Source organism: Callorhinus ursinus, unplaced genomic scaffold (genome assembly GCF_003265705.2).
Source record: "Callorhinus ursinus isolate GAN/ISIS: 27379988/994484 unplaced genomic scaffold, GSC_fseal_2.0 scaffold30, whole genome shotgun sequence".
Lineage (NCBI taxonomy): Eukaryota > Metazoa > Chordata > Mammalia > Carnivora > Otariidae > Callorhinus > Callorhinus ursinus.
Window position 1 is genome coordinate 1,613,725 of NW_027397092.1, and position 10,076 is coordinate 1,623,800.

Below are 10,076 nucleotides of genomic sequence, written 5' to 3' on the forward strand. Positions count from 1 at the left end.
TGTGGGACTCGATCCCAGGACCCTGGGATCATGACCTGAGCCGAAGGCAGACGCTTAATGACTGAGCCACCCAGGCGCCCGCGAGTGAAGGTTTTTAAAGTGTGGTCCCTGGATCAGAAGTCTCAGCACTCCCTGGGAACTTGCTGGAAATGTACATTCTCCAGGGCTATCTGCAACCTAAGGAATCAGAAACTCTCGGGTGTAGGGCTCAGGAACTGGCATTTTAACGCACCCACTGGGGCATTCTGGTGCACAATAAAGTTTGAGAACCATACATTGGTGTCTTCACCCTTACTTTCCACTGACAAGCAACTTGAGGTGCGCAGAGCCAAGCCATTACCTCGCTACCTCTGTTTTCTCACTAAAGCCTTTCTGTCGGGACACATGGAAGGGGAAGGCAGCAGTAAAATGCTATTCATTTTGCTTTTCATCTTGAGCATATCCTGAAGCAGACTGTTGTTGAGCTGAATGCATGCATATTAATTGAAGACAGGTTTATAGGGGATTATAAATGATTACTGCAGGAACAAGTCTACACGGAATATGATCCAGAAGAGAAAGGGGGAAAAATGAACAAGTAGCAACTGGCTATGGCCAGGCACAAAACAAAAAAGCAAAGAAATGCGAAAGCTCGAAGGTAATCCTCACCCTTGAGATCTCTCAAGTGAAAAACAAAAAGATATTATGGTACGGCTGTTTAGTTTCTCTGAATGAAGAAAATGGTTTTTGCAATGAAAATGAAATAAGAAATAAAATCCTGCCTTAGTTAAAATCACACATACGAGTAGTGCTGTTATGCATGTGAACGACAGTGTTGTGCCTATTTTGCACACATCTACTCAGCAATCATCTATGCCTTTTATTATCCAAGTACTATCTTAAAAAAATGTTTTTTTCAGAAGTGACATTTACTAAAATGCTTTTATTGAGGGTCTCCTTGAATAGTTCCTACGTGATGTATTTCCCAACTTGCAATCCAGAATCGAATTGCAGCTTTACTTGTAATTATGACTCCTATGTCTTCATGGTTTACTATTCGTTAGCAAGTAGACATGTGGCTCTAAAATATTTCTAGAACTGGGTGCCAGGGTGGCTCAGTCAGTTAAGTGTCTGCCTTCAGCTCAGATCATGATCCCAGGGTCCTGGGATCAAGTCCTGCACTGGGCTCCTTGCTTAGCAGAAACCCCGCTTCTCCCTCTCCCTCTGTAGCTCCCACTGCTTGGGCTCTCTCACTCTCTCTCTGTCAAATAAAATCTTTTAAAAATAAAATAAAATATTTCTAGAACTGAGAACTGAACTCACACCGACTAAAGCTCATCTGCGACTGACAATACCATTCCCCGTACGTTAATTAACAAGTTAGTACCATGGTCTTTTGTCATCTCTTGTTAAATATATATATGAGAATAAACACAAAGAGAAACTAATGACAATCAAAGGATTTTCCAAAAGGTAACACTGGATTTTTTTTTTTTAACCAGGCATGACAAATGAGATTTGACTGCCAAAAACTCAGTGTGGATGAATAGCACACGTAGTAAGAATTCCTTTTTTATCTTTGGTACCAGGATGAAGGATATGGCCAGTCTATACCCTTCTGAGGAAAGATTTTCCTGCTCTTGGTGGGGTATTCCCAACCTAACCTCCTTAAACCAGCTAAAGAGAATTCTAGAATTTCCCCAACATGAACCATTAAGAGAAACCACGGCATTTGGCTCCCTTTATATGAAAGCACCCTCACTTTACTGCTTTTCATTCTGAATTTCAAAACACATCATTACACAGAGAAGGGCATGCGTGTGTCTTCTATTGTTGCACCTGGCACTGAGAAAGAACACAGAAAAGACAGCCCCTGACATCCAGAAGCTTGCCTTACACTCACAGTGAGGCCGGGCTACTCCCCTATGAGATATCAACCATCTCACCCAACAGCCCTCTCAGCCAATGTCACTCTAAGATCATGATACAGTGGAAACAAAATAAGGCCCCTCCATAATTTTGCCTAAGCAGAGACAACAATAAAGTCAGTGTGTCACCTAGAAAATACCGAACATCTCACTTGGCTAAGCTGAACTGACTGCAACTTATTAGCCAAGTGCAACTTTATCCTTGTTTTAACCTCCCCTCTCTCTAGATAAGATTTATTGATTCCCAATTACAGAATTGGCCCACCTTTCTTATAGCATCTGACCTAGAACAAAGCCTCGCCTTTTTTTAGATTCCCCACCCCCTGCAAATTACCCACCCAAAATCCCAATCCTGTAACAGACTCTTTTCTCTCCTTTTTTTTTTTTTTAAGATTTTTATTTATTTATTTGAGAGAGAGAGAGCCAGCGAGAGAGAGCACGAGCAGTGGGCAGGGAGTGGGGATGTGGGGTGGGGAGTCGCAGAGGGAGAAGCAGGCTCTACGGAGCAGGGAGCCCGATGCGGGACTCCGTCCCAGGACCCCGGGATCATGACCTGAGCCGAAGGCCGACACTTCACCGACTGGGCCACCCAGATGCCCCTAACAGGTTCTTTCGAATAGGCTTTTACTGAATGAAACACTCCATGATTCCCAAAGAGGTATGTTCTCCATCTCTGCAGCAGGCAATAAATCCAACCTGTCTAACTACAGGCGCATTTGTTTCCCTCATGAACAACGGAAATGTATTCCTTACAGTTCTGGGGGCTAGAAGTCTGAGATGGGGGTGCCAGCAAGGTGGAACTCAGGGGAGAGCCCTCTTCTGAGCTGCAGACTGCTGACCTCTCGCTACATCCTAACAGGGCAGAGAGTAGAGCTGCAGGTGCATTCCTGACGGTCAGTCAGGAAGCCCATGATCCTTTAATGCCATTCATAGAAGGAGTCTGGAAAGCAACTAGTGATTGATGCAGTGACTCATCTGATAGTTTGATACGCTGTGCTAATTCACCTAGTTGTTACTCTGCACTGTTTAATCCCTTAAGAAGTCAGATGGCATTGACTATTTGCTTTATATATGACATACATGCTTAGATCTGGTCAATTTAGTTATTAAAAAAGAACGAAGAGGGGCGCCTGGGTGGCTCAGTCGGTTAAGCGTCTGCCTTTGGCTCAGGTCATGATCTCAGGGTCCTGGGATCTAGCCCCTCCATCGGGCTCCTTGCTCAGTAGGGAACATGTTTCTCCTTCTGCCGGCTGCTCCCCCTGCTTGTGCTCTCTCTCTCTGTCAAATAAATAAATAAAACCTTAAAAAAAATAAAAATGAAAGAAAACTCCATATTATACTAATGATCAAATGCTACAAAATAGAAATCATGCTAACTTTGACCAAAAAGATTATAACAGCCTCTATTACTGAGCACTTACTACATGCAAATATTATACTAAGTGCTTCATACAATTTAGCTCATCTAAAACTCAATAAATACACTGTATCTATGAGTAACAGATTGCCCAAGTAAAAGTGGTTTAAAAAATGTAGAAAATGTATTACTCACAGTGCCCAGAGAGCTCCAGGATGTTACTGGCACAAGGATGTCAACAAGGACGGCTTTGCTTTCTGTCTTTTCTGAAGTTTTCCTCAGTGTGTCCGTGGCATCCCTCTTTTTGACCGCAAGCTGGCTAGAGTGGTACTGGGCTGCACACCACATAAAATGAAAGGGGAGGGGCAGGAGGAGAGGGAGAGAGAGAATCCAAAGTCGGCTCCGTGCCCAACATGGATCCCACCACCCTGAGATCACGACCGGGGCCAAAATCAAAAGTCAGACGCCCGAACGACTGAGCCACCCAGGGGCCCCCCTAGCTTTAATTTGTATTAGAGAAGAGCTGTTCCTCCCACTGAGTCGCATTGCTCAGGATTGGGTCATGTGTCCAGACCCTAATCGCAAAGTGGCAACTGAGAACATGAATATCTAGAGTTTTCAGCTTCAGTAATCGGAGGTGGGCTCCATCAGCAAGGGAGGGAGAGGAAGTAGCTATCAGGTAGGAAGGGGCAGCATTGTTCACAGGTGTTATAATTATCTCCATTTTACAAAGGCGTTAAGTTCAAGCTAAAAGAGGTGAGGTAATTGACCCACAGTGACCCGGGGAAGAACGTGCATTGCTAGAATTCGAATCTAGCTCTGCAGCATTCCAAAGCCCCAGATGCCATGTCAGACGGACCCAGGTTTGTGGCTCAACTTTGTGTCTTTTTGTTGGTGACTTTGTACTACGATAATTGTCCTAACCCCCTCGTGGGCTCTGGTGAACAGTGAGCCGGTAACGTACAAGTGCTGAGCACAGTGCCTGGTCCTGTCATCACTGTCTTTGTCATCAGTCAGCAGCATTATTACCGAAGGGTACCAAGGATGCCCCCCACTGGGTGGAATTTCTAGGTGGTTGTTCAAAGTCCAAGAGCTCCTCTTCTGTCTTCCATAGTACCTGGTACGAGGCATTTACTCTGTTGCTGTGGCCATATACTTCTCCTTGGCTTGTGTCTTTCACTCATATGAAAACTCCTTGCGAAGTGTACAAGTGTTCCTCTTGTACAATGTTTGGCATGTTTGGCGTGTGGTATGTGCTCAGTAAGAGATTTTTGAATGGTGGTGAGGGTAGGAATAGCTCTCTATTACAACACTTGGGAACTAGGAATCCTATTTCTCAACCTTAGAAAAATCTTCACTTCCCAGAAAAATGTGCGATTACAAGTATCTTATACAGGGGGGCACCCGGGTGGCTCAGTCATTAGGCGTCTGCCTTCGGCTCAGGTCATGATCCCAGGGTCCTGGGATCGAGCCCCGGATCGGGTTCCCTGCTCCACGGACGCCTGCTTCTCCCTCTCCCACGCCCCCTGCTTGTGTCCCCTCTCTCGCTGTGTCTCTCTCGGTCAAATAAACAAAATCTTAAAAAACAAACAAACAAACAAACAAAAACAAGTATCTTATACAGGGATGTCTAAATGACAGGCTCAGCACTGAATGGAACTTCATATGTTCAGAGAAAAATTCTTCTTGAAGATTTTATTATTTGAGAGAGAGAGAGAGAGAGCGAGAGGGAGCATGGGGGGGGAGGAGAAGGAGAAGCAGACTCCCTGTGAGCAGGGAGCCCGACGCGGGGCTCGATCCCAGCATCCTGAGATCATGACCTGAGCCGAAGGCAGACGCTTAACCGACTGAGCCACCCAGGTGCCCCTTTTTTGTTCAGAGAAAATTTTTATCCTCCCAAATCCACAAACGCAAAGGCTACTCTTATATAAATCTTCTTTCGGGCGCCTGGGTGGCTCAGACGGTTGAGCGTCTGCCTTCAGCTCCGGTCATGATCCCAGAGTCCTGGGATCGGGTCCCACATCGGGCTCCCTGTTCCTTGGGAGCCTGCTTCTCCCTCTGCCTCTCTCTCTGTCTCTTATGAATAAATAAATAAAATCTTTAAAAAAATGAATCTTCTTCTTTCATTTTAAACCTTGATGTACATTCATTGATTAAAAAGTATAGTGGTGCGTCAACAAAATTTCAGCTCAAAGAAGTCATTCAAGCATCTAGAAAAAAACACGTGTATTATAAATTTGAAATTCTTAGAAAAATTAGGAGAAACATCTAAAAACTCAGCAATAAAATACTTTGGAACTAAGAGGAAAATGCATTCTAGAACAATTTCAAATAAAACCAAACTTAAGAGAAATGTTCATTTCTGAAAGTTGCCTTCCAGTTCTCATGTGTCCCTGTATCTGAGGATAGTAAGCATAATTCCTCAGCACAGGATGAGTAGCAGACAGTTTACACACACTCCGAGAGCATGGAGACGCACTAGGGGAAGCAGCTACTGCTCTGCATGTAATAGGTATTTCAGAGGTAGTGAAAGTCAGGCAGCCCTACTGGCATCCTCCCCTGCTTTAAACTCTGACATACACAGGGTACCTACACAAAACCTTGGTTGGCATTTTCGTTAAAGGCTCCCAGGATGGTACAACCATGTTGCTCTTTGGCGTAAGACGTTCTTCAAGGGGAAGACACCCATCTTCAGGATACCAAATCTCCTTAAACTAAGCCATGAATGTAATGTGGTCCTAATAAGAATAACAAAAGGACTTTTGCAGGATTATAAGCATATTTTAACATAAATATATCAAAATTAATGTTTCATACTCCTAGGAAAGAGTAAACACGCAAGCAGAGGAGAAGAAAATTCTGAAAATGAAGAGCAGTGAGGGTGGATTAGCTTTCTCAGATGTTACAGCGTATTATAAAGTGACGATAATGAAAATGGTGTGATGAGTATGCGTGAATAAATTGACAGGTTAACAGCAAACACTATGGAGCCTAAGAATAGGCCCAGAATACATCCATGAACACTTAAGAGGTGAAGTGATGGCATTTAAAACTATTGGAGAGAGTGGGGCGCCTGGCTGGCTCAGTTGGTGGAGCATGCAACGCTTGACCTCAGGGTTGTAGGTTCAAGCCCCACGCTGGGTGTAGAGATGAGTTAAAAATAAAGTCTTAAAAAAAATAATCCAAATAAATAAAACTATATAGAGTTTTAGGGAGAGACAGATGATCACAAAAGGATGTTAAGCAACTGGAATAAAAGTTATTACACCAACATTGCACACCTTACACCAAAATAAATTCCACAAGGGTCAAAGACTTCAATGTGGATGACAAACCCATTGAGGGACAAGAAGAAACCAGATGATAATGTCATTTTATTTATTTTTTAAAGATTTTATTTTTAAGTCATTTCTACACCCACTGTGGGGCTCGAACTTACAAACCCCGAGTTCAAGAGTCACATGCTCTTCCGTCTGAGCCAGCCAGGTGCCCAAGGAGGATAATTTTAATAATCTTCACATGGGGAAGTTCTTCCTAAGAATGAAAAACAAAACAAAAAACCCTAGGGAAAGAAAACACACTTAGCTTGACCCATGGATGAACGGCTGGGAGCCTTCCAGGCCTTTAGCAAGTATAAAATCCAGTGAAACAAAGAAAGTATTAGAGTCCCCGGGGGTCAGTGACTACTGATCCTTCTGTCACCTCCTGCTTTAGAGCCCGGCCCCTAAGTTCTCTCCCTTGGCTCTGCTCCAGTGAATGGATGTCGGGACTGCACCAGCCACCAGACACACGGCATGGATGAGGCCCACAATGAGGGGGGATGAGGTGCACAATGAGGGGGAGCTCATCTTGACATTTTTTTTAAGTTGAAAGCAATAAATCTGTTCTTGTTTAAGTGGCAGATGGATTGTTCCTTGGCTTTTGGCAAACTTTTCAGAGAAAAGTGAACCCATATGGTCTGGAAGGGAAAAAAAAAAAAAAATAGGGCAACAACCAAGATCTGGATCTAACTGCTTAGCTAATCACTTAGCAGTCGGCCAGAAGTCATGGGCCGGCTCGGGACGACAGGGACTTCCTGGAAAGCCTCACCCACCCCGTCTTCAGCGCTTTACCTGGGTTGACTCATTTCCTTTTCACAGCAGCTGTAAGACGTGAACTTAGATAACGTGGCCTCACGGGCTGTCCTGTCATCAAAACATACGGCATTCTAGGTCAAAGGAATTTTATCTATAGCACCATCTACTCATGGAAAATAATTTGTGTTACAACTAGCCCCTCTTGAAACTCACAGATCATAAGTGTATGTGAATGTCTGCATTTGTTCCCTTAGTCCGTGTTTTGTGACTCCGCGCAACCACCTTGTCTTCCTAAGGGACATAGCAACAACCCACAGTTACACGTATCCAGGAGCGCTTGCAACACTGATTTTCCTGAAATAAACGCAATGTCCCCTTATCCTGTTCTCATCCTTCTTCCTCCCTCTAAATCAGTGTTTCATTTACCATCGGCAATCTCTAGCCTGCGCAAAGAAAGCAAGTAAGACAAAGCAAAACGAAGCAGGGGTCCTAAGCAAAACTGAGGACAAAATTTCAGCCTGATGAAGACAGAAGACTGAAAACATTAGGAAAGACAGCTCCGTGGAATCAGGACACGTATCTCCTGACTCCCGGTCATGAGTTACTCACAGTAGGCAAAGACTAAAAATAGGGCAACCTCACCGCACACAGACACTGGGGTTTAATTTAGAAATTGCGATGTTTTGGGTTTTTTTTTTTTCTCTTTGCACCACGGACCTCTCCTAAGATTCTCCACCGTGAGAAAGCAGGCAGATCCACTGAGAAACAGCATCATGGAGCCTAACAGCCACCACCAGGCTTTGGAGCCAGACTGTGGGACATTCTAACGACTCCATCGTCTTCCAGCCTGTGATCCTGGGGTATTAGGACTCGTGTCTCCAGCTTCAGTTTCCTGGGACTCACGTTGCACATGATCAGACTGAACATCTAGAAACTAAGGAATATTGCACATAATCTAAGTTCAGTGCCTGACTCCGTAGGTGATAAAAAATGAAACCTATTATTACCAGCAGATATTTTTCTAAATTATCTGTCGAGTCTTTCTCTTTTTTTTTCATTCCTCAAATCATTGTGTAAGAAAATTCCTACAGAGTCCTTATGACTCTGCAAGTGTGTGCTAACTGAAAAAAAAAAAGATTATTAGCTATTTCGAACATACAGAAAAACATGGAAAATAACATACTGTCACCTATATGTGTATCCGTTAAGAAGGAGTGCCATCTGTGTGTTTTAAAACTTTATATAAACGGTTATCAGGTGGTCCAAATTATTTTATAGCTTGCTGCACCCTCCCCAGCACTGTTTTTGGGACTTAACACGTTGATATTTTTTTAAGCTTTGTTAAGTTATTTTAAATGCTCTAAAGTAGTCAATTGTAGGTACCTACCATAATGGGTTTCCGAATTCTCCCACTGTTGGAGATTTAGATTGCTTCCAGTCTTTCACTAGTACAAAGAATATTGCAACAGACATCCTCCTTATACCTCCTTCTTTCAATACCCGTGGGAGGCTTTCTCTAGGGTACAACTCTACAGCTCCAGGGGAAAAAAATCACTAGATTCACAAGACAGCCCCATTTTCAACATCACTCGCTACTGCCAAACTGTGTTCCAAATGGTTATAGCATTTTATTGTTGCAGCTTGCGGGGGGGGGGGGGGGGGGGGGGGGCGGGGGGGGGGGGGCGGTGTTGTTTGCTTTTCATTCTTTATTGAGCTGTATCTTAGACACCATAAAATCTACACATGCAAAGTGTACAGCTCAGCAGACTTGGTATATTTGCACAATTGTGCAACCATCACCACAGTATAATTTCAGATTCATGTTTTTATTTATAAATGGAGTTAAGAAATCTGTAAAGCTCATTATGCATCCTGGCCAACGTGGCCACAAAAATCCCCTGGGAGGAGCTAGTCTGTCAAGATTTCCTTGCTTTAAACCTGTTCTTTGAGGAGGTAACTGGCAGGGACATTCCTAACTAGATTATGAAGAAGAAGAAGAAGAAAAATAAGTCTTTAAATGCAGGTTCCTGTTATTTGCTAAAAAAAGCATTCCTATTTATTCACCTCGAGTAAAGTGACTCAGAGCTAACTCTATTTGAAGACAAGGAGAGGAGTGTGATTCCAAATGAAGGCATTATCCACCACCCCCAGCAGCCCCCCAACAATTCTTGCTCATGCCAGAAAGGGAGGGAGGTGTGAACTGAGTATGGATATTGGAGTAAACAGTTGTGAAAGCCAGTGCATTGGCGAAGAAAGCAACTCTCTTACTTCTCTCCACAGCTTCACTTGTTGGGCTTTGGATCAAATAATTACCGATGCTCTGAGTTATTCGTTAATGGCACATTCAAGTATTCTTTACTCCAACTTGAACTTCATGTATTAACAACGTGGATTGCCAAGTAGGACTTAGAGGACACATTTCTTTAAGAATATTGTTCCTACGCAGCCACGGAAGGTTCCAAAATCGAAAGCTTCTCTCTACTCGGCGGCATCTCGTGAGAAACCTCAGGTTCAAGGACAACGTCCATTCTCTTCCACTCGTTCATTCCCGTTGTCCCCGGCTTAGGGAGATCCATTTTCAGATGCTCTGGTTTCACTCCGTCAAGTGCCTGGAAGCTGTGATTTCCTCCTTGCCCTTCCTACCTTCCCGCAAATACGGAGGGACAGTCACGTTCTGGGGACGGCCCAGCAGCAGGTGGCGGAAGACCGGGCTACGTGCAGGAGAGGCAGGGACAC